The following is a 26,845-nucleotide window of genomic DNA, read 5'->3' on the forward strand; positions in this document are numbered from 1 at the left end:
AATCAAAAAAACACATCTTTGATGTCATTCTATGGTTGGATACATAAACTACAGACATTTGTAGCTGCATAATAACCACTTATAATCAGTACAAAATAATATCCATAATTATTCAATAACTGCCTGTTATAAGAAGTTTTGTTAAAAGTAATTTATAGTTTATATAATATTCACAACAGTCTTATTTAAATTAAAGAATATTCATTTCATGCTGCAAAATCTCTTTTTAAAATTGAGTCTGAGGTAATTATCAATGATATGACCTTAGGTAAATTATTTAGACTCTCTCTAACTTGGTTTCCTCACATGTAAAATGGGAACAACCATAGTATCTTTCTCTTACAACTACTGTTGCAAGTAAATGAGTTATCACACATCACAGGAATATGAAGAGTTCCCGACATGTAAGTATTTATTAAATGTTAGCTACTATTACTAAAGAAAGTCAGATAGAGACAAGACTGGAAAACCAGAAACCTGGAATGACTTTTGCATTCCTCAATTGGAGAAGGGGGTGAGACAGAAGAGATATGTCACTATCTCTACCAATTTTAATTACCAAAGTTATATCAATATTAATTATCTTCATTTTGTAAAACGGAGAGTTACATTACACTTAAAAGTGATATAAGATGGCCGAATAGAAAGTCCCAAGCCCTCATTACCCCCAGAGACAATGACGTAAGAACAATATATAAACCAAAGTGCCTTTGTGAGAACTCCCTCAAGAAGTAGCACCACCCAGGTGAGTGCAAAGCCAAGAAGAGCCACATCAAAGCAGATAAGAAAGTTTGTTGCTTTTACCCATGATAGGTGCTTCCCACCCAGCATCATGTAACACAATCAAGAAAAAACTCCCAACTTCTGGCTTCTTCCTCAGGAGGGACAGAAAAGCGCTAACTGTGCATCCAACATTCTGTCTTTAAGAGAGGCATGACTCAGAGTGCTAAAGAAAATGGCAAAATACTCTCAAAAGCAAGCATGGTGGCTTGTTACACTAAAGAGCCTGCAAGTACCTGAGACAGCCACCAAGGGTTACAAAAGATCATGGGTTCTTGAAAACAGAGGCAGTCCTCTATAACTGGGAAATTACACACAAACCCAGAGAAGATGCATCCCCCAAAAAGGTTTGAGAGGCCCCTGGAATCTCAAGCTAGGCTGATCAGTGAAGGTCTTCCCTGTATGAAGCCAGTCCATAAGTCTATGAGAAGTGGTTGTTTTTCATGTACCCAAACCTCAACAAAAGATCACAATGTATGCAAAGGAACAAGGAAACATGGCCAAATCAAAGAAACAAATCTCTAGAAAGAAACAGAGATTTATGAATTACCTCATAAAGAACTTGAAATAACCATATTAAAATACTCCATGAACTAAAACAGACAACTAAAGGAACCAAGAAAAATAAAATGCTGGAACAAAATGAGACTATCAACAAAGAGAAACTAAAAATGAGAACCAAGCAGAAATTCCAGAGTTGAAAAATACAATAATGGAACTAAAAAACAATTCACTAGAGGGGTTCATTCAACAGCAGACTGGATCAAGCAAAAGAAAGAACTGGCAAACTTAAAGACAGGTTATTTGAAATTATTAAGTCAGGAACCAAAAAAAAAAAAAAAGAATAAAGAAAAGTCAAGAGAGCCTAAGACATCATCAAACAGATCATTATCCACATTATGGGAATCTCAAATCGAGAAGAGGGTGAGAAAGAAGTAGAGTATCTATTTGAAGAAATAATGGCTGAAAATTCCCTAAATTTGAGGGAGGAAATTGGCATACAAATTGAAAAAGCTCAATGAACTTCAACTAGGATAAATTCAAAAAGACTCACACCAAGACACATAATCACACTGTCAAAAGTCACAGAAGAAAAGGGAGAATCTTGAAAGCAGTAAGAGAAAAGCAACTCATCACATTAAGCTCCTATAAGATTTTCAGTAGATTCCTTGGCAGAAACTTTGCAGGCCAGAAGTAAATGCAATGACATATTCAAAATACTGAAATTAAAAAAAAACCTACAACATTAAAATACTATATCCAGAAAAACTATCCTTCAAAAACGAAAGAGAAATTAAGACTTTCCTAAATAAACAAAAGCTAAGGGAGTTTATCACCACTAGAGATTTGGATTACACTTAATTTTGCCTCATTCATTTATTTGTTCAACACACTGACTGCATGGCTACTATATGCTAAGCACCATACTGACTGCTAGAAGTCCACAGAGAAGGAGATGGTCTCTCTCCTCCAGGATCTCATTGGCTAGTGGAAAAGACAAACAGATAAGTGGGAGAGTATCAGCAACTGGAGATGAAACACTCCATTACTGGAAAACCGCAAGGATCCAGGTAAGGAGGCATGAAGGAAGAGAGGATGTCTGAGGAGCCATAAGTTATCTAAAAATGCCCAGTACATGGCATGGGGTTTGAAAAATTCTTCCTATAGAAATGGCGGGAGCATAAGATGGATGTGGGAGATGCTAGGATATGAGGCTGAAAGGATAAGTGAAGACAAGATTGCAAATGGTCTCAGGTTGAGGAGTTTAGGCTTTACCCTGAAGGTAAAGGAGGCTTCTCTTCTGAGGACACCAAGTACCAGGTATAGATTAATAGTCACATCTGCACCACCGACTAAAATGCTTATTGCCATTCCTTGATGCTTTTAGACAATCTCCTATTCCCCATTTTCAGCACAGTGCTTACACTGAATGAGTTCAATAAGCATTTGTTAGATGAATTAATTCAATTTCTTTGTAATCAAAACTATTCAACAAAGAAAACATATTCCCAACCTTACATCTCTATGGAAAGGAAATGAGAGCCAAGTCTCCTGTATATATAGTTGGCATGTGTTTATATGCATGATACGTGAGAACACGCACTGAAACAAACAAACAAAAAATCTGAGAAAACACTGGATCCAACAAACTGTCATTTTGGTCAAAATGGTTATTAAAACCTCTTAATCAGACCTCGCTAATAGCAGCAGCCTCTACATTTAGATCATGCATACAGCTCCCCTCTCTCCCTCTCTTTCCTCCACCACACACACACACACACACACACACACACACACACACACACACACACACGAGTTATCCCATCCAATCTGACATAAATTCCTTCAGTCTAAGCAGTTTTCACCTCTTAGATTTAAGCCTATTTAAAATGATTTGCTCATGGAAAACTATATCTTGGTGACACTAATCTTTCCCGTCTTTATTCTGGATTAGTCAGAATAGAATTTTACAGTGATTTTAATATTGAGAAATGAAAAGTTGAACAGTCTCACACTCTTGGGAGAGATGAACTCTCCAGACCTCAGTCCTGAAGGCAAATGTAGGTGAGGGATTAATAAAAGTTTCTTACATCATATTCTAACCAATATTTCTTTCTGCCACTTTTGGGAGAAGTCTTCAGAAAAGCACTCTTAGGTTTTGTCCACATATCAGAGAATAACAGGGCAGTAAAGCAGGGTCATGCCCTTGCCATCAACGAGATGAGAGTTTATCCTGTTATATTTTAAGACTGCCAGAGAAGAAAATATTGCACTTTCCCTCAATAACTCATTGATAAAGCACATCAGACACTTTCTTCTTACTACAAATAGCTAACCTAAATCCCTCACACTAGAATTCATCTCCATTTAGGTTCTGTGCAAAACACAGCAGCTTACACAACAACATATGGTTTAATTTCAGCTCCATTAAAAAAGAAAAGATGGGTGGATGGATAGATGGATGGATGAACAGATGAGTAAGTGAACAGAGCTAAAATGTTAACATTAGGGCACTAGAATTATATGTTATTTACTTGCTTTGTTCTTTTTAGTGGTTTCGAAACTTTCTATTAAAAAATATGTATTCCTTTGGTAATCACCGCAAAAGTCTATTGAATAATAAGGCTCTGAGTATCACTTTTATATAAATAGATAAAGCATTTTATAAATGGCTCTGTGCCTTTTAAACCGTTTTCAGCAATGCTAACTTATGGCTTGCCCTTCATTTAAAGTCTCATAAAATCACCTCTTGGCTTTTCTTTCCCCACATTATGTAATCTCATTTCTTTGTAGCTTATGTCCTAAGACTTTCTCCCCACCCTGTACTTGAAGTACTTAGTGTCTCATCATCCTCAAGACATATAAGGATGATTCAAGTTTTCCTTCACCTGTCTTTCATCTCTGAATGAGTTCAATAAGCATTTGTTAGAAGCCTACAGAGAAGACTCTCCTTCACATTCATGATATTACAAATTCAGGGTCATACTTACTCCTCAAAAACTGGTATCGTAACAGTGTATATTCTAGATCAGACACTGTATTATCTTCTGAGGTTGCTATGCTTTGAAAATTATTTTCTCTTTTATAAGTGAAGAAACTGTGGCAAAGAGATGTTCAATAACTTGCCCAAGGTCATATAGCTTACTGCCATGAGGATTCATTATCTATCAACTCAAAATCCTAGTCTTCCTCGGCTCTCAGTCAATGACACAACTGTCCTTCTAGTCCATGAGATTAGAAGTCTTAGCAACAAGTTAGATGGTCCCCTCTCTATCAATCCAAACATCCAATTAGTCACCTGATTGTGCTTATTTCACTTCTAATGTCCCTCAACAATCCATGTCACTCTCTTCCTTGCTACAGCTACTGCCTGTGCTTGGCATAGAATTTTCTCTCTCCAAGACCATTGCAAAGTGCCTCCCAATGGGGTCTGTATCTCCTGTATGGATTCCCTGTACTCCATACTGACAAAAGTCAACTTCTTAAGCACACGCTAATCATGTCACTGCCTGTCTATTAAGACAGGGTGAATAATGCCCGCATGCTCAGTCTTGTAAAATTTATCCGCAATGTTGCATGTCGTTACTCATTTTCATTGCTACATAATGTCCTACTGACTGAAAACATTCCAAATTATTTATCCACTCTACAGAAGATATTTAGAATGGACCCAGTTTATAGCTATTTTAAACAGTGCCGTCATGAAAATATTTATAATATATCCAGATATGTATGTACACAAGTATCTCTGGAGTATCCAGGAGTCAATTATCTGGGCCATAGCACATGCACAGTTTCAACTTTAATAGATCAGGCCAAATGTTTTTCTAAATGGTTGTACCTATTTTTTCTTCATTGCATCCTCAATTCTAATTGCAAAGACTAGCACATGGTAGGAAATCAACAATGCATTTACAAAGGAAAGAATGAAGAGACAGAGGGAATGTAGGGAAGAGAAAGTGAAGAAGCGAAAGATGGGAAGAAATATATAGTACATCTCAATACTTGCGTCAGGGAAAATGAACCAGATGTCCCAGGAGATCCACCAGCTCAGATCAACAGAGGGCAACCTTCACCTGGCTGAGGGATAAGCCACTCACAAAATCTGAGCGTGAGGCTCACCCACTCAAGCATTGCCTGTCTCATCTCTTGCTTTGTCCACTTAGTGGATGTAATTCAAAACAGAACCCAATGGAACTGTGACAGAGAAAGCATAACTCAAATCCCAGAACACCTTTGTGAAAATGAAGGGCAGTTTATACAGTCATTTTAAAATGTGTTTTCTTCTTGATTTGAGAAAACAAAAAAGTTCAGGGGAAATATGGATCAGGAATTAATCCCCAGAGCATGTAGCCACCAGTGCTGAATCCTCAAAACAGCAGTTTCTGGGAAAGCAAAAGCTCTTAATGAGATCTTGTCCTTGAATTATTGACTGGTTAGGTATGGCAAATCTTGACTAATTGTTTTCATGATGGGAAGCTAATTAAAGTGTCTTTGAGTGGGGAAAAAAAAGGTTCCACAGATACTCTTGTTGTGATGACATCTCAATTCTAATCATGTTTTTAGCATTCTCCTGTAAGCATATAAAAATAGGGTTTCCAAAGGAAACACAAGGTCTTCAGGTCAGACTGCCCATTCACTCCAGCCCAATTCCCTGGCTCTGACACTGCTGCAGAGACTTCCTGACTGAATCACTGCTGCTCCACCATGCCCAACTATGTAGTCTCTCCCATGCTGTCTGTCTGAACCCATTTACATAACTGCCTCCACAGAAAGCCAATGCAATTTGCAGAGCTCTCACTAAATGCTATGCAGTTTTCAGCCTTAACATAAGCACATGTATTTATACATGTAAAATCACACACACTATATATATATGCCTTTGAGATAGGGAATAAAGGTGTGCCTCCTGGAATTAGACCATCTACATTCATAACTTGTGTTATCTTGCCTACCCACCAACACAGTAAATTCCTGAAGCTCTGTAAAGTTTGGTCTGCTCTGTAAAATGGGGTTAATAATACCTATTTCATGAGTTGTCTCAAGGTTGAATAAGGCAATATGTGGAAAGCACTCAAGGTAGTATGTGTAAGCACTCAACAAATGTGTGTAAACAGTACTAACACTAGTAACAATAATGCTGTTCTACTATAACCACCATTATTATTCCCATTTAAAGTAAAAAAAAAAAAAAAAAAAAAAAAGCACAGTGGCTAAGAAGTCAAATGCCCCCAGTGAAAATCCAGTCCCAGCCACCTCCAAGACTCTGTACTTCATTAACTTCTAGGTGGCACTCAATCACCATAAACTACTTGGCAATGAAGGGAATGACCCCTCCCCACCCCAGTTCTGACATTCAAAGCTCTTGGAGCAGAAGCCTGTCAACTTCCCAGCCTCCTGTCCCACCCTGCTACCCGACACTGTTCACTGTGAAACCACTCTACCATCCTTTTCTGACCTCCTCTCCTAAGCCCTCTCCTTCTGAGCTGTTCTTCTAACCCATCCCAGAAACCAATAGCTTGTTACCTAAGTTATTAACGATGAGCATCAACATAGTATGCCATACACTAAGAAATAAATCAAATGGTAGACTCTCAAAGGCCCCCAGCTTAGTACAGGTATGTATTTCAGGATGGTCTGGCTCTGTCTCTTAAAACATAGTATTTAAGAATTGATTATTAATAATTACAGTTAACACGTTTTGACAGTCTATTGTGGTAAAGCATTGTATTGTTTTTTATATGCATGCATTTCAGTTAGTTCTCACAACAATCTTATAAGGTACATAATATTAACCCAGGTTCACAGATGAAAAAACTGAGGTTCAGAGACGCAAACTTACTTATGGTCACACAAAAATAAGTGACAGGGCCACTATTAACACAGTTAACTTCAGATCCCATGTCCCTTCCCACAATCCTATTACCTAGAAAAGGTTCTATTTAGTGAAAGCTTAAGGGCATCCTGAGTGGGTGGCAAAGCTTCAAAATACATAATGGTTTGTAAACTAGCCCAAGTGGAGGCTTGTCTCGGGATATCAGGCCCAACAGTGCATGCATCCCACTCATGGCTGGTGCTGATTGTCTGCCTGATGGAGGATGTAGACCCTAAGTCTAGACTGTCACCAGGTTCCTTTCTATTATCTGGAAATCTTTAGGTTATTCTGCATTATCTCAATACCTGGTTAATAAAGTATCAATTTTAAATAACAAAATTTTTGATTTCCTATAGCTGCAAGAGCTAACCAAGCAAAAGAAAAAAAAATTAACTGGCATCTGTGTTTCCTAAGAGCAGAAAATGCAATACAATTTTGACACTAATAATACTAAAGTCTTCTTTCCTCATCCCTTATTTCCATTGATAATTCTTCTTGCATAAATTCAGTAGAGCCCTCATCTGAATTTTGACCTTTCAGCAGCTGTTTCCACTGAAAAGTGTTTTGTGTTTGCTAGTCAGATTATTAACTGATCGCCCTTTATAAGATTATCAAGAATTTTATAAAAAATGAAGTTCCAAAAGGGGTGCTTGCTGTATGTTTGGTCACCACTGTGGCCTTGGGATACTTACTATTTATCAGGGATTCCAAATCTAGCTACTCAACAGATTCATCAGGAGAACATTAAAAATGTTGATTTTCAGGAGCTAGCCCAGAGATACAAAACCAGAATATCCAAGGTAAATCCGCATTTTTAACTTTCCCCCGCTGAATCTTGGCCAATATACAACTCAAAACAACTCAAAGGAAAAAGAACAATGAAAAAAAAAATGTCAACAGGTATCCAATAAGATATAATTATATATCACTAAACAATGAACATATGTTCTAAGAAATGCATTATTAGGCAACTTCATCATTGTGCAAACATCATAGAGTGTACCTGCATAAACCTAGATGGTATCGCTTACCACACACCTAGGCTAGATGGTATAGCCTATTGCTCCTAGGCTACAAACCTGCACAGCATGTTACTATACTGCATACTGTATGCAACTGCAACAGAATGTTATTTGTGTATATAAACATATCTAGATATAGAAAAGGCACTGTAAAAGTACAGTATAAAAGATAGATACCATATATATACCATTTATAAAAAATGATACACACTTACCATGAATGATGGAACCTGAAGCACTGAGGTCACTCTACATGTCAGTGAATGAGTGATGAGTAAATACAAAGGTCTAAAATATTACCATATCTAGACTTTATAAATACCGTGACCTAGGCTACACTAAATTTATTTTTTAAATTTCTATTTCTACACTAAATTTATTTTTAAAACTTCTATTTCTTCAATAACAAATTAACCTTAGCTTACTGTAACTTTTTTACTTTATAAACTTTTTCATTTTTAACTTTTTCACAGTTTTCAAACAGCTTAAAACACAAACACATTATGCAGCTGTATAAAAATATTTTCTTTTACATTCTTATTCTATTTGCTTTTTTCTTTTCAATTTTTTTCTACTTTTTAAACATTTCTGTTAAAACCTAACACACAACACACACATTAGCCTAGGCCTACACGGGGTCATGATCATCAATACCACTGTCGTCCACCTCCACATCTTGTCCCACCAGAAGGTCTTCAGGGGCAATAACACACATGAAGCTGTCATCTCCTATGATAACTATGCTTTCTAGAACACCACATAAAGTACCTGCCTAAGGCTGTTTTACAGTTAACTTTTTAAAATATTTTATAAGTTAGGAGTATACCTTAAAACAACAATAAATGGTACTGTTATTATATAAATCAGTAACAAAACCATTTATTACCTTTGATATGGTTTGATTCTGTGTCCCCACCCAAATCTCATCTCAAATTATAATTCCCAAGTGTCAAGGGAGGGACCTGGTGGAAGGTGATTGGACCATGGGAGCAGTTTCTCCCATGCTGTTCTCCTGATGGTGAGGGAGTTCTCATGAGATCTGATGGTTTTAAAAGTGACGGTTTTCCCTGCGCTCTATCTTTCTCCTGCCACCTTGTGAAGAAGGTGCTTGCTGCTTCTACACCTTCTGCCATGATTTTAAGTTTCCTAGGCCTCCCCAGCCATGCAGAACTGTGAGTCAACTAAACCTCTTTCCTTTATAAATTATCCTGTCTCAGCTATTTCTTTACAGCAGTGTGAAAACAGACTAATACACCATTATCAAGTATTATGTACTATACACAGTTGTATATGCTACATTTTTATACAACTGGCAGCACAGTAGGTTTGTTTATATGGCCATCACCACGAACACATGGGTAATGCATCACACTATGATATTAAGATGACTACGACATTACTAGGCAATAGGAATTTTTCAGCTCCAATATAATCTTATGGTACCACCTTAATATATGCAGTCTGCCATAGACTGAAATGTTGTTAAGCAGTGTCTGACTGTATCTCAAAAGCTCCTACTTATAAATGTCATCAAATGCTCTCTTGGCTAAACATTGTTTCTAGCTCACTTACCACTTTCCTTTTCAATAAAACAGCTTACTCTACTTTTCAAATTTAGTAACTTTAAACAGTCACCATACTTTGAAAACAACATTTAATCACCATTAGATCCAGTAACTTACATTTATTTGGTGCTTTGTAAATGTGCAGATCATGTCTATTTTTTATCTTATTAAGTCTTTACATCACTCTGTGAGGGAGCTCAGGCCAGTTTTATCACTCTTCCCAGAATCAAAGAGTACATAAACTGACTAAGCAGAAACAAGAAGAGAAGCTCCTGTATTACTGGCTCAATGTAGAGATTCTTTCTATATGGCATTTCCTACCAAATCCTACTGGGCTTCCCCAGTTTGCACTTACCCTGCAGCAAATTTCTTCTCTTTACCTTTCCCACCCACAACTCCTCTGCCATTCCCATTTCAGCCCACAGTACTATCTGCATCCCCTTTCGCAAATTTTCATTCATCATTCATAAGACAAACGGTGATGGAGCAACTTCTGTGAGCCAAGCACTATGCTGAATACAGGGAATACAGTGGTAAACTGTGACCTCAGTGCACAGCCACCACAAAACAATTAGTATAGGATAAAAACCAGCGGAGACTCTGATTATATGAACACAAACATCTAATGGCAAATGAGTATCTTTTGGAGGGCAGTCTTATTAAGCCAAAAATAAAGCTCCAGCCCACATGGTTATTTTTATATAGAAAAGGCCCCACTGCTTGGCTTTTCATAATTGGTGATGCTTTCTGCTAATTGTTTGATTATCCACTGGTGCACTAGAAATCAAGGTCAATATGAGCACAGGGAGTCATGTTTTGGGATGAATACAGTAGTATTTATTCAGGCTATTAGTTAACTACATGCTCAAGCCCTTTAGTGCCAGGGCTGGGCTTAGAAATAATTCCTAATTCAGCAGAGCCAGATTATTTTAATACTTCAGTAAAAGCAAGTCTGGAGGTCAATCAAAAAGGCCAGTGCCAATCTTAAAAACACACAGAAGTCACTAGACTACTGAATTCACTCATGGAAAAAAACTCTAAAAAGACTCTAGAGCAGGCGGAAAAAACTGACACCAAAAAACATGCCCAATGAGCCCTCAGCACATGCAAATTATACTATTTGTGATTTTTCAGATGAACACTTGAGACTTGGGACATTTTAATACAGAAATTCAAAAATAAAACATTTAAAAAGTTATATACATATCTATTAAAGTGAAGAATATTCATGATTAATTTCAGTAGTAGTGAAAATGTATTCACCTAACAACAGCTGCAGCCAGGTGCAGAGACTTATGCCTATAATCCCAGCACTTTGGGACATCAAGGAGAGAGGGTCACTTGAGGCTGGAAGTTCAAGACCAGCTGGACAACACAGTGACACCCTGTCTCTACAAACAAAAAAAAAAAAAAAAAAAAATTAGCCAGGTATGATAGCACATACCTATATCGCAGCTACTTAACTACCAGGAGTCTGAGGTGTGAGAATTGCTTGAGCCCCACGAAGTTCAAGGCTGCAGTGAACTGATTGTGCTACTGCACTCCAGCCTGGGCAACAGAGGCAAAACCTTTTCAAAAAAAGAAAAGAAAAGAAAAAAAAAAAGAACAGCTTCTCATCTCATTAATTTAATCAGTGTTTAAGTTTGATTTAGGCTTGTTTTTCACTATATTCCAGGAGAAATTTCTTTGAACTTTATAAATGTTGAATCAACATATCCAAGGGATATATTCAATATTATTAACACACACTTTGCTAGGCTGAGGTTTTTTTTGTTTGTTGTTGTTGTTGCTGTCCTTTTTTTTTTTTTTTTTTGAGACATGATCTTACTCTGCCACCCAGGCTGGAGTGTGTAGTAGTATACTCACAGTTCACTGCAATCTCCGCATCCCAGGCTCAAGCAATTCTCCCACCTCAGCCCCCTCAAGTACCAGGGACCACAGGCATGTGCACCATGCCCAGCTAATTTTTGTATTTTTAGTAGACCGACAGGGTTTCTCCATCTTGCACAGCTAGTCTGAAACTCCTGGGCTCAAGCAACCCCTCTGCCTTGGTCCCCCAAAGTGCTGGGGTTACAGGAGTGAGCCACTGTGCCCGGTCCTTTGTCTTGATGCACTGCCATGTCCCAGCTATACCCAACCACTCTGCCCAGGAGAGCAGGGTCCAAATGGGGCCCTAAAACGGTCTTTATGCAATGAGGCAATAAGCACCTGAAGACAAAGAGCCAGCCTCAACCTGGCCATAAGCCTATGCTGGGCCCTGGGAGAGCTTTTGTTTTTCCACCTTCCCCAGCCTCCCAGCATGCTGGGATTATGGGTGTGAGGCACCATGCCCGGACTGGGTAAGCATTTATAATGTCAAAAATAAACATCAGAGGATAAGCAAAAGCTTTTAGATGTGGAAGGCTGAAGACATGGCCTTTGAGATGCTGTGCTGAGTACAGAAGAAGAATCTTGTTACTCAAATGCAGGAAAAACCCAGCTCCACAAAATCATGAATAGAATAGGTCTCCATTGATGGTAGTAACTTGAAGATACCAGAAAGGTTTTACTTAGCATAAAAACACATATGCTGAAAGAGCAAAGCCCAAGAAAATACTTTTACAAGATGATTATCTTTCAGAATTATATTGCCATACTTGGATAAAGCAAATGTCAATTACTAAAACCAAATCAAATGCATGTCAATTATATTCCCACATGATGTAACAAATACCTATTAAAAGGAAAGGGGTAATAAATAAGAAAAGAACCAGAAACTAACAAATAAATATATTTTAAAGAACAGACACAAACACAAAATAGTAAGAAATTAACAAATCTATCTCAATGTAAGATTTCTGAAGGTAAAAACCATGACCTTTTTCCTCCTTCTGAAAACATCTAAAATAATACATTTCATTTCCACTTTCTAAAGTAAATGCCTGTGTCCTGCTCTACATAATAAAGTGTATTCCCACAAAAGCGGGCTTTAATTTTTTCTTCTTTTCAGATTAAGATCCACTTTTTTTTCTGATTTGGCCCAAGTGTTGTAAGGCAAAGCAGGGCATGAGTGTGGTGTCTCTCATTCTACACACTCAAGCAGTGCATCAGAGGACCCTGTGTGATGCTCCAGTATCTACAACTGCCAAGATCACTGCATAAAACTAGAAGAACACCAGAAATGTGAGCAGATTCATCCATGCAAAGTGCTTGCATTGACCCTGAATACTATTCTCTCCAGAGCTTAAGTTTCACTCTGGAACTAAAATACAAGGTTCCCAGTCCCATGCCTCTCAAATTGAGGTACACGTAGCCCCAAAGATGTGTACTGAGGGAATGCAAAACCCCAACATGAACATATTTCTGCAGTGTAACCATAAATGATTACAAACACTGTTTCTATATTAAATACATACTGAGAATAAGAATCAAAAGTTATCAGAATTTTTAAGATTATGAAAATAACAACTTTAAAATTAATAATACGAAACACTAATACTTGCTGACCACTATGGGCTGGAGCTATTTTAAGCTCTCTCTATGTATAACTTCATTTAATTCTTACAACCACCCTCTCAAAAGGGCTTATCATTCCCATGATACAGATGAAGAAACTGAGGAGTAGGTAAGTGACATAAATTGTACAAGGGCACACAGTTACAGTCTCAGAGGTAGAATTCTTCTTTTTCCTCTCTTTTTTTGAGACAGGGGTTGTATTAGTCCATCTTCATGCTGCAATAGATATACCTGACACTGGGTAATTTATAAAGGAAAGAGGTTTAATGGACTCACGGTTCCACATGGCTGAGGAAGCCTCACAATCATGGCAAAACACAAAAGGCACATCTTACATGGCAGGAGGCAAAAAAAAAAAAAAAGAGAGAGAGAGAGAACTTGTGCAGGAGAACTCCCCTTTATAAAACCATCAGGTCTCATGACTTATTCAGTATCACAACAACAGCACAGGAAAGATCTGCCCCATGATTTAATTACCTCCTACTGAGTTTTTCTCATGACTTATGGGAATTTTGGGAGCTACAATTCAAGATGAAATTTGAGTGAGGACACAGCCAAACCATATCAGGGGTCTTGCTCTGTTGCCCAGGTTGGAATTCAATGGTAGGATCACAGCTCACTGTAGCCTTGACCACCTGGGCTCAAGTAATCTCCCAGCTCAGCCTCCTGAGTAGCTGGGACCATAGGCATGCGCCACCATGCTTGCTTATTATTTGTAGAGACAAAGTCTTGCTATGTTGCCAGCCTGGTCTCAAACTCCTGGCCACAAGATCCTCCTACTTTGGCCTCCCAAAGTGTGGATCATACGTGTTGAGCCACGCCTAGCCCAGAGGTAGGATTCTAACACAGAAGCCTACTCAGTTACTGTGGCATAGGACGTGAGAGACCCTGTGCAGGTCTGGAGGGAGTCAGGTTGGCTGTGTAAAAAAAGCAAATCCATAAATTACTAGGCAAAGTAACCAGTCATGGAAAAATAAGAGACTATGAGGCTGCCTTAGGTCTTGCTGGCTTTCCAATTCCTGGTTACTATCCCAATGACTCAAAGAAACATCCTTGTAATCATCTGCAGCAGTGAATTTCCATTACTTCCAAAGCAAAACAAAGACAATGGGCAATATGGTGCCAAGAAAACATGAAGAGGAATAGAGGTGTCCAGAGTTCCCTTCTATTATACTCCAATTATTTCTGTTCAGATGCCTACCTGTCCCCCATGCAGCCCATGTGTTTCAGAGGGGATGACCTCACCTCCAGCTTCAAAAGCAGAACTTGACTGGTCCAGACCAATACACCCATATCATTCCCCTAAACACTCTGATTGGTCAGGGGGAGCAGGTGTTCTAAGTTGACTCAATCAGCATCAGGGGAAAGGCTTTTCTCCTCATGGCTGAAGACAGGTTCCCTCCTCCACATAGCTCTTTCTCTCACTAAATGTGGATAAATAGTATGCTGACCCTAGATGCTGCTGACAGTCATGAGGAATCCAAACTTCAAAAAAAAAAAAAAAAAAAGTGTACATACAGAGAAAGGTAGAGCCAAAAGAATAAGAGCTACAGAAATACTACACACTTGGCTATTAGATAATGCAGTTCCTTAGTAAGAGGAAGGGCACTGTCGCTGCCAACCACCTAGACTCTAAAGCCAAACAGTCCATGTTTGAATCTGGTGCTGCCACTTACTAGCCATCTTACCTTATACAAGTTACTTGACATCTCTAAGCCTCAGTCTGTAAAACAACGATAATGATGGTTCCAACCTTATATGGTTATTATGAGGATTAAATATAGGCACACACATATACACACAAATATACATGTATCCATCCAGGACACAGAGCAGTGCCTGCACACAGCAAACACATGCAAGGGATGGCTGGTATTGTCTGAGTCAGTATTTCTACTACTTGCAGCAAGAGGCAGCCTAACTGATACAGGAGAAGGGATAAAGTAAATACAGGAAGACTTCCCCGAGGCATGGAGTGCTAACCTGGGTTCTGGGAGAATCAGATGAGCGAGAAACAGGGCATCACCCTATCTTCCCATATCTTTTATGGAAAGAATAGAAATTCCATTCCAAAAAAACTACAGGAAGACAACGTCAGATAAAATTAGTAAAGGAAGAAAGCATATTAGAGCTCTCCAGTTGTGTGAGAGTACAGATGGGGGAAAGCCCAATGTAGCTCTCACCCAAGAAGGTGCCACAACTGTAGAGATGTCAGTGGGATGCCAAAATCAGAAGTATGTAAAGAGAACATAGAGCGAGGCTTAGTATCTAAAGGAAACTTATTCTGGGCCCATCTCTGAATTGAGCCAACAGGCCATGCACAGGGACAGAGTGACATCTGGTTTCTAGTCACACACCCACACCTGCTAACCAACACACAGCTTGAAAGTCTAATTTTACACTCAGCAGTGCTGACAGCTTTTTTATTCCCTTTAAAAAAAAAAAAACTGTCCCTATTCTGGGTGCAGCGGCTAGCCATTACTCTCATATTTCCTTGGCAAAGGAAAGAAATCAAAGTAATAATGACTCTTTCTTGGATGCCCCCACCACACCCCATTACCGATTTATTTAAAATGTCTGCCTAAAACGCCTTTCTAAATTCACGTCAAGAGCTAAGGAAACGTTAAGTTCTCTAGAATCTGGATCCTAGCTTTCAGCATATCAGTGCCTACTCAGAAACCTTTGTGTGGCTGCTTGTTACTCAAAGGACAAAACCCATTCTTCATTCCTGGGATTCAAAATACTCTACAGAACAAGATAAACCCATCCTTTGTAAATGTTCATTTTCCTGCCTCACCACTGTGCTCAAGGTGGAGTCTATGATACCTGCATTCGTATCTTGGCTTAGCAATCTACTGAGTGTATCACCTTGGGCAAATTATTTAGCCTAAGCCTCAAAAGAATGCACATGAAAGATATAGCTTTGACCTTGACATAGTACGCATCAATAAATGTTAGCCTGCTGTGTCAATGATAGAAAAGGTAGTGATTTGGAGAAGATTAGAACATAACAAATCAAAGAAAGAAAAAAAATGTGTAACAGGTCAAACCTTATACAGAAGTCTGGTCATATGTACCAAAATATAAAATGCATATAATCTTTGACAGAGAAACTCACTTTATTCAATCTACCTTAAATGGTAACTGAATAAGTGGGAAAATATGTAACCATAAAGATTTTTACCGCAACACTGTTTGTAAGAGCAAAAAAGAAACAATCTAAGTGTCAATTAGGAATGGACCAAGAAAATTATGTAAACAGACACTATCTCCAGGTGATGATAATTTTTCATTTTTTTTCTCAGAATAGGTTAATATTTTTACAAGAAGAGATCCAAGATGGCCGAATAGGAAGAGCTCCAGAGTGCAGTTTCCAGAGAGAACAGTGCAGAGGGTGAGCACTCACTGCATTACCAAGCAAGTTTTCACTGCCCACAGACCAGGAGATTCCTGGGCCGAAAGGCACCACGAGTTTTCAGCGTGGCAGTTTCAGCTAGTGCCGCATGGGCCACAGAAACTCACACAAGTCTGTGCGGCCTTTTCGACTGGTGCCTGGAATGCCTCAGAGACAGAGCCACCAATTCAACTGAAAGGGAGGGGGCTGAAACAGGGAACCAGGTGATCAGGCTTAACAGGTACCACCCCCACAAAACAAGCAATCTGGAATGCTCTAGATTGACAGTTTTGCAGTAAGTGCAGCTGGAACCAGGACCATCCAGCCCAGTCAGGGAAAGGGCATCCCCTACTACCAAGGCAGTCCGCCACTACCGAGGCAATTCACACAGCAGCTGGACAGAGCCTGCAGCAGCTCGGCAACACCTCTGCTGGCAGACTGTGACTAGACTACTCCGTGTGGGGCAGGGCATCTATGAAAAAAGGCAGCAGCATGACAGGAACTTATAAACAAAGCCCACCTTCCTAGAATAGGGCACCTGGGAAAAGAGACAGCTGCAGCAGACTTAAAGGTACCTGCCCAGCAGCTCTGCACAGAACAGCGGAGCGCCCAGCACAGCACTTGAGCTCCTATAAGGGACAGACTGTCTCCTCAATCAACTCTTCGACCCTCATATACCCAAAGAGACACCTAATAAAGGGGAGCTCAGGCCAACATCTGGCAGGTACCCTTCTGGCATGAGGATAGCAGATGAAGAAACCGGCAGCAACCCTTGCTGTTCTACAGCCCCCACAGATAATCCCCAGGCAAGCAGGGTCTGGAGTGGACCTCCAGTGGACCTGCAGCAGAGGGGCCTGACTGTTAGAAGTAAAACCAAGAAGCAGAAAGAAATAGCTTCAACATCAACAAAAAGGAAATCCACTCAGAGACCCCATCTGAAAGTCACCAACTACAAAGACCACAGGTAGATAAAACCACTAAGATGGGAAGAAACCAGTGCAAAAAGGATGAAAACACCAAAAACCAGAAGGCCTGTCCTCCTTCAAGGGATCACAACTCCTCACCAGCTAGGGATCAAAGATGGATGGAGAATGAATCTGATGAATTGACAGAAACAGGCTTCAGAAGGTAGATAATAACAAACTTCTCAGAGCTAAAAGAACATGTGCTAACCCAATGCAAAGAAACTAAAAACCTAGAAAAAAGGTTAGGTGAGATGCTAACCAGAATAAACAGCTTAGAGAACTTTGGGAAGCATACAAGAGTTTCCATATATATATATACATATATATATATATATATATATATATATATATATATATAATGCTTCTTCAATTTTACTTTAGGTATATACTATATCCAGCATTTCTCCCCATGTTATCCCTCCCCACCCCCGCTGTCCCTCCCCCAACCCCCCACAACTGCCCACAGTGTGTGATGATCCTCTCCCTGAGTCTACATGTTCTCATTGTTCAACACTAACCTATGAGTGAGAACACACAGTGTTGGGTCTTCTGTTCTTGTGTCAGTTTGCTGAGAATGATGGTTTCCAGATTCATCCAAGTGTCCTACAAAGGACACAAACTCATCATTTTTATGGCTGCGTAGTATTGCATGGTGTATATGTACCACATTTTCTTTGTCCAATCTATCATTGATGGGCATTTGGGTTGGTTCCAGGTCTTTGCTACTGCATACACAAGTGTCAACAGGCGAATTGACCGAGCAGAAGAAAGAATATCAGAGATTGAAGATCAACTCAATGAAATAAAACAAGAAGGCAAGACTAGAGAAAAAAGCGTAAAAGAAATGAACAAAGCCTCCAAGAATTATGGGATTATGTCAAAAGACCTAATCTACGTTTGATACGTGTAGCTGAACATGATGGAGAGAATAAATCCAAGCTGGAAAACACTCTTCAGGATATTATCCAGGAGAACTTCCCCAACCTAGCAAGGCAGGCCAACATTCAAGTCCAGGAAATACAGAGAACACCACAAAGATATTCCTCAAGAAGAGCAACCCCAAGGCACATAATCGTCAGATTCACCAGGGTTGAAATGAAAGAAAAAATGCCAAGGGCAGCAAGAGAAAAAGGTCGGGTTACCCACAAAGGGAAGCCCATCAGACTCACACCAGGTCTCTCAGCAGAAACCCTACAAACCAGAAGAGAGTGGGGGCCAATATTCAACATTCTGAAAGAAAAGAACTTTCAACCTAGAACTTTAAATCCACCCAAACTAAGCTTCATAAGTGAAGGAGAAAGAAAATCCTTTATGGACAAGCAATTGCTGAGAGATTTCGTCACCACCGGGCCAGCTTTACAAGAGGTACTCAAAGGACTAAACAAAGAAAGGAAAAACCAGTACCAGCCACTACAGAAAGATACCAAATGGTAAAAAGCATTGACACAGTGAAGAAAATGTGTCAACTAACAGGCAAACCATACAGCTAGCATCAAAATGGCAGGATCAAATTCATACATAACAATATTAACCTTAAATATAAATGGACTAAGTGCCCCAATCAAAAGACACAGACTGGCAAATTGGATAAAAAATCAAAACCCATTGGTGAGCTGTATTCAAGAAACTCATCTCACGTGCAAGGACACACATAGGCTCAAAATAAAGGGATGGAGGAAGATTAATCAAGCAAATGGAGCGTAAAAAAAAAAAGCGGGAGTTGCAATCCTGCTCTCTGATAAAATGGACTTTAAACCAACAAATATCAAAAGAGACAAAGAAGGGCATTACATAATGGTAAAGGGATCAATGCATTAAGAAGAACTAACGATCCTAAATATATACACACCTAATACAGGGAGCACCCAGGTACATAAAGCAAGTTCTTAACGACCTACAAAGAGACTTAGTCTCCTACACAATAATCGTGGGAGACTTTAAAACTCCACTGGCAATATTAGACAGATCAATGAGAAAGAAAATTAACAAGAATATCCAGGACTTGAACTCAGATCTGGACCAAGCAAACCTAATATAGACATCTACAGAAATCTCCACCCCAAATCCACAAAATATACATTCTTCTCAGCAACGCATGGCACCTACTCTAAAATTGACCAGATAATTGGAAGTAAAACACTCCTCGGCGAATTCAAAAGAAAGGAAATCGTAACAGTCTCTCAGACCACAGGGCAATCAAATTAGAACTCAGATTTCAGAAACCAACTCAGAACCACACAACTTCATGAACAACTGGCTCCTGAATGTCAACTGGATAAACAATGAAATGAAGGCAGAAATAAAGATGTTCTTTGAAACCAATGAGAACAAAGACACAATGTACCAGAATCTCTGGGACACACTTAAAGCAGTGTCTAGAGGGAAATGTATAGCAATAAATGCCCACATGAGAAGCAAGGAAAGATCTAAAATCGACACCCTATCATCAAAATTGAAAGAGCTAGAGGAGCAAGATCAAAAAAACTCAAAAGCTAGCAGAAGGCAAGAAATAACTAAGATCAGAGCAGAACTGAAGGAGATAGAGACACAAAAAAAATCCTTCAAAAAAATCAATAAATCCAGGAATTGGTTTTTGAAAAGATCAACAAAATAGACCACTGGCCAGATTAATAAAAAAGAAAAGGGAGAAGAATCAAATAGATGCAATAAATAAAGAGGATATCGCCACTGACTCCACAGAAATACAAATTACAATTTACTACAAACAACTCTATGCACATAAACCTGTAAACGTGGAAGAAATGGATAAATTCCTGGACACTTATACCCTCCCAAGCCTAAACCAGGAAGTTGAAACCTTGAACAGACCAGTAACAAGGGCTGAAGTTGAGGCAGCAATTAATAGCCTACCAACCAAAAAAACTCCAGGTCCAGACGGGTTCACAGCTGAATTCTACCAGACATACAAAGAAGAGTTGGTACCATTCCTTCTGAAACTATTCCAAACAATATAAAAAGAGGGACCAACATCATCCTGATACCAAAACCCGGCAGAGATTAAAAAAAAAAAAGAAAATTTCAGGCCAATATCCATGATGAACATAGATGCAAAAATCTTCAATAAAATACTGCCAAACAGTATTTTATTGCAACAGCAATATCAAAAACCTTATCCATCACGACCAAGTAGGATTCATTCCAGGGATGCAAGGCTGGTTCAACATACGCAAGTCTATAAAGGTAAACCACCACATAAACAGAACCAAAGACAAAAACCCCATGATTATCTGAATAGATGCAGAGAAGGCCTTCAACAAAATTCAACAGCTCTATATGATAAAAACTCTCAATAAACTAGGTATTGATGGAACATACCTCAAAACAATAAAAGCTATTTATGACAAACTCACAGCCAATATCAGACTGAATGGGCAAAACCTGGGAGCATTCCCTTTGAAATCTGGCACTAGACCAGGATGCCCTCTGTCACCACTCCTATTCAATATAGTATTGGAAGTTCTAGCCAGAGCAATTAGGCAAAAAAAAAAAAAAAAAAAAAAAAAAAAATGGGTATGCAATTAGGAAAAGAGGAAGTCAAACTGTCTCTTTTGCAGGCAACACAATTGTATATTTAGAAGAACCTATCATCACAGCCCAAAATCTTAAACTGATAAGCAACATGAGCAAAGTCTCAGGATACAAAATCAATGTGCAGAAATCACAAGCATTTCTATACACCAATAACAGCCTAACAGAGAGCCAAATCAAGAGCGAACTCCAATTCATAATTTCTACAAAGAGAATAAAATACCTAGGAAGAGAACTAACAAAGGATGTAAAGGACCTCTTCAAGGAGAACTACAAACCAGTGCTCAATGAAATAAGAGAGGACACAAACAGATGGAGAATCATTCCATGCTCATGGTTAGGAAGAATTAATATCATGAAAATGGCCATACTGCCCAAAGTAATTTATAGATTCAATGCTATCCCCATCAAGCTACGAATGACCTTCTTCACAGAACTGGAAAAAAACTCCTTAAACTTCATATGGAACCAAAAGAGAGCCCTCACAGCCAAGACAATCCTAAGCAAAAAGAACAAAGCTGGAGGCATCACACTACCTGATTTCAAACCATACTATAAAGCTACAGTAATCAAAACAGCATGATATTGGTACCAAAACAGAGATATAGACCAATGGAACAGAACTGAGGCCTTGGAGGCAACGCCACACATCTACAACCATCTGATCTTTGACAAACCTGGCAAAAGCAAGCAATGGTGAAAGGATTCCCTGTTTAATAAATGGTATCGGGAAAACTGGATAGCAGTGTGCAGAAAGCAGAAACTGGACCCCTTCCTGACACCTTACACTAAAATTAACTCCAGATGAATTAAAGACTTAAGCATAAGACCTAACACCATAAAAACCCTAGAAGAAAACCTAGGCAAAACCATTCAGGACATAGGCATAGGCAAGGACTTCATGACTAAAACACAAAAAGCATTGGCAACAAAAGCCAAAATAGACAAATGGGACCTAATTAAACTCCAGAGCTTCTGTACGGCAAAAGAAAATCAATAGAGTGAACCGGCAACCAACAGAATGGGAACAAATTTTTGCAATCTACCCATCTGACAAACAGCTAACATCCAGAATCTACAAAGAACTAAAACACATTTACAAGAAACAAACAAACCAACCCATCTAAAAGTGGGCGGAGGATATGAACACTTTTCAGAAGAAGACATATATGATGACAACAAACATATGAAAAAATGCTCATGACTGATTATTAGAGAAATGCAAATCAAAACCAAATTGAGATACCATCTCATGTCAGTTAGAATGGCGATCATTAAAAAATCTGGAGACAACAGATGCTGGAGAGGATGTGGAGAAATAGGAACACTTTTACACTGTTGGTGGGAGTGTAAATTAGTTCAACCATTGTGGAAGACACTGTGGTGCTTCCTCACCTCAAGGACCTAGAAATAGAAATTCCACTTGACCCAGCAATCCCATTACTGGGTATATATCCAAGGATTATAAATCATTGTATTATAAAGATACATGCATACATATGTTCATAGCAGCACTGTTTACAATAGCAAAGACCTGGAACCAACCCAAATGCCCATCGACGATAGACTGGACAGGGAAAATGTGGCACATATACACCATGGAATACTATGCAGCCATAAAAAACGATGAGTTCGTGTCCTTTGTAGGGACATGGATGAATCTGGAAACCATCATTCTCAGCAAACTGACATGAGAACAGAAAATCAAACACCACATGTTCTCACTCATAGGCAGGTGTTTAACAATGAGAACACACGGACACAGGGAGGGGAGCATCACACGCTGGGGTCTGTTGGCAGGGGTGGCGGGGCCAAGGGAGGGACATCAGGGGAGTGGGGAGGTCGGGGAAGGATTACATAGGGAGAAATGCCAGATGTAGGTGATGGGGGGATGGAGGCAGCAAACCACATTGCCATGTGTGTACCTATGTAACAATCCTGCATGATCTGCACATATACCACAGAACCCAAAGTACGATTAAAAAAGAAAAAAAAAATTTTACAAGATACATGCAACACTGTTTCTAGAATCAGAATGACCATTTTAAAAATAATTTTTGAAAAACACATAAAGGAAAATTGTTCCTAAAGGATATTCTCCCTGGATTCTCAGAGCTAATTATCATTTTACATATCACAGATGAAGATTTAGTTCAGCTTTTATGACTAGCTAGTAGCTCAAATATCTGCAAAAACTAAAGTAAAACAAAGTAGATGACTTTTTTTCCGCCCCACAAAAATCAGCCAATTCCATACTTTTTCTATTTCTACATACAAAGAAAGGAACTCTATTCTCTGGCCACAGCCTTTACACTTAATCCCAAACATCTATGCCCTATGTGAAACTCTTATCATGAGAAAGACTAAGAAAGAAAAACTAGTGAGTGTTTCAGAGCAAGCCCATCTCTGATGCTAATAAGACATGGCTTTCACACCCACTCAGGAGGCTGCTGCAGTATCCTAGAATTATCACTACAGGACCAAAGTTATGGAGAGCAGTAATAATTTGGACAAGTGTTTGGGCTTAAGAATGGATGTTAGTTTTTTGATTTATAGTTGTTTGGGCTTGAGGGCTTTACTGTTTCCATTAAACTGATAAGTATATAATAAAAAAAATTCAAACTATACAGAATAACAAAAAAAAAACACAGAAAATTATCCTGTTCACAGCAACCACAGTTCGCAGCAATAATCACTATTAACTTTTAGTGCTTATATTTTGCTTGTTTTTAAATGTATCTCCAAAAAATCATTTTTCGCCCATTATATTGGCAAAAGTTAAAAAGCACATGAATGCTAAGTGCTGACAATGTTGTAAGGCAATGAACACTCTCATGTGTTGCTGATCAGTGTAAAAGGTGCATATTAACACACTGGAAGGCAATGTGACAGACTCTATATGCTATGAATATATGTCGGTGTCCTCTCCTGCCATCCCCAATTCATGTGTTGAAACTTTAACCTACAATGGGATGGTTGTCTACAAAGAGAGTGAGTCTTTGGGAAATAATTAGTTTCCATGAGGTAGAGCCTGTATGATGGGACTGGCATCCTTATAAAAAGAGATCAACACTAGAACTCACTGTATCCACTACATGAGGACATAATAAGGAAGCAGCATCTGCAAACCAAGAATACGGCCTAGATCATGGATTTCCCTGCCTCCAGGCCTGTGAGAAATTAATGTTTATTGTGCAAGCCACCCAGTCTATGGTATTCTTGTTATAGCAGCCCAAACTAAGATGCTATATAAACTAATAAAAGTACACTATACAGTTTTCTGTATTGAGATATAATTCACTTACCATAAAATTGTGAGGCTTAGTGTATTCACAGAGTTCTGCAACCATCAACACTAATTCCAGGGCATTTTCAACACCCCAAAAAAGAAACCCTGTGCCCACTGGCAGTCACTCATCACTCTCCTCTCTCCCTAACCCATGGCAACCAATAACCTACATTCTGTCACTATGGATTTATACATTCTGGACTTTTCAAATAAATGGACTCATACAATATGTGCCCTTTTGTAACTGGCTTCTTTCATTTAGCATATTTTCAAAATTTGTCCATGGTGAACCATAAATCAGCACTCCATTCCTCTTTATGGTTGAATAATATTCCATTTTGTGGATACATTACATCTGGCTATATATTCATCAGTTAATGGACATTGGCTTGTTTCTACATTCTGGCTACGATAACACTGCTGTGAAAGTTTTGCACAAGTTTTTGTATGGACATACATTTTCTCATTTCTCTTTAAGTACCTAGGAGTGAAACTGCTGGCTCAAATGGCAATTCTATGTTTAATTTTTTGAGGATATGAAAAACTGTTCTCCCAAGCAGATGTACCATTTTATATTCCCATGAGAAACATGTAAAGGTTCTTATTTCTCCACATATCCACACTTGTTATTGTGTGTCTTTTTTTTTTTTTTTTTTTGAGACAGAGTCTCGCTCTGTTGCCCAGGCTAGAATGCAGTGGTGCAATCTCAGCTCACTGAAACCTCCGCCTCCCGGATTCAAGCTATTGTCGTGCCTCAGCCACCCATGTAGCTGAGAACATACGCATGTGCCACCACATCTGATTAATTAATTGTTGTATTTTTAGTAGAGACGGGATTTTGCTATGTTGACCAGTCTGGTCTTGAACTCCTGGCCTCAAGTGTTTGGTCTACCTTGTCCTTCCAAAGTGCTAGAATTACAGGCATGAGCCACTGTGCCCAGCCTTTTTTTCACCCTCTTGACAGTGTCCCTTGAAACACAAAAGTTTCTAATTGATGAAGTCAATTTTATCTGTTTTTAATTTTGCTGCTTAGACTTTTGCTATCACATCTAAGAAATTACCTAACCCAAGATCATAAAGATTTATATCTATGTTTTCTTCAAAGTGTGTTATAGTTTCAACTCTTTCATTTAGGTATTTGATCTATTTTGAGTTAATTTTGTATTCTGCATGAGGTAGGGATCCAATTTCATTTTTTGATATGTGGATATCCAAGTACCCCAGGACCATTTGTTGAAAGAAATGTTCTTTCTCCATTTATTGGTCTTGTAATATTAACTGTTTTAAATCTATCTAAAATTTTCTATAGTTTAATTGCGGCAGTGATGACACAACTATATGTTTATCAAAATAACTGTACACTAAGAAAAGTAAATTGTATTGTATACAAATAATATCTTAATGAACCTGATATTTAAAAATTCTACTTTAGGTCAGGCACAGTAGATCACACCTAGAATCCTAGCACTTTGAGACACTGATCTAGGAGAATCACTTGAGCCCAGGAGTTTGAGGCCAGCCTGGGCAACACAGTGAGACGTTGTGTCTACAAAACAAATTTTTTAAATTAATCAGGTGTGGTGACACATGCCTGTAGTCCCAGCTACTCAAGAGGCTGAGGTGGGAGGGTCACTTGAGCCCAAAAGGTTGAGGCTGCACTCAGCCATGATCACGGCACCACACTCCAGCCTAGGTGACAGAGCAAGGCTATCTCAAAAAAAAAAATCTACCATAGAGAAACAACTCATATATAATATAAACGATCATAGACAAGGAACATATGCTTCACAAATATTGTAGTACTGTTTGTAAAAAAAAGAACCTCGATACCATCTGTCTATCAAAAAAGTAGTAGCTATATAAAATATCATATAGTCACAGGATTTAATTATATGCAATAGTTTAAATAAATAGTTACAGATATATATCTATATCTCATGTGAATTAAGCTCAGAAATGTTCTGTTAACTGAAAAAAAAGTACACCGTTTACAAACACAATAATTTACAAAATAATTTACAATTTAAAATACATGTTTAAAAAGATATACAAAACAACACTATACAGGCTCTATGAGTATATACGTAAATATCTAAAGGTATCTGTTAAAGGTCTAAAAGAATATTCATCAAATTGATAACCCTCACTGCTTCTCGAGAGAGTGAAAAAGACACCAGGATTGGGAGGGATGGTCAGACACGAGTTGAGCTCTGTCATTTCCTAACCTCCCCTGCAAAAAATTCACTAATCACTGTGTGACTAAAAAAATAATAATAAGGGATTTGTATGAGTTATAAACAGAGGTCATAAGTATAGAACTATAGCTTTTTAATGTATGTACTCATGTGCCATCCCTGCATCCAACACACACACACACACACACACACACACACACACACACACACACACA

General features: G+C 38.7%; 1 protein-coding gene and 1 long non-coding RNA gene across 12 annotated transcripts in view; both read right to left on the reverse strand.

Moving 5' to 3' along the window:
* Positions 1 to 26,845, reverse strand: part of PRELID2 (PRELI domain containing 2) — a 299,465-nt gene that overhangs the window by 255,373 nt on the left and 17,247 nt on the right. The window lies entirely within an intron of this gene.
* On the reverse strand, positions 1,224 to 21,944 carry LOC116527375. Its single transcript, XR_004258522.1, has 3 exons — positions 21,934 to 21,944; positions 9,095 to 9,100; positions 1,224 to 2,000 (listed from the first exon to the last, which is right to left on the reverse strand). It is a non-coding gene; the product is annotated as an uncharacterized LOC116527375 (long non-coding RNA).

Source organism: Sapajus apella, unplaced genomic scaffold (assembly GCF_009761245.1).
Source record: "Sapajus apella isolate SASKATOON/1434 unplaced genomic scaffold, GSC_monkey_1.0 scaffold1, whole genome shotgun sequence".
Taxonomy (NCBI): domain Eukaryota; kingdom Metazoa; phylum Chordata; class Mammalia; order Primates; family Cebidae; genus Sapajus; species Sapajus apella.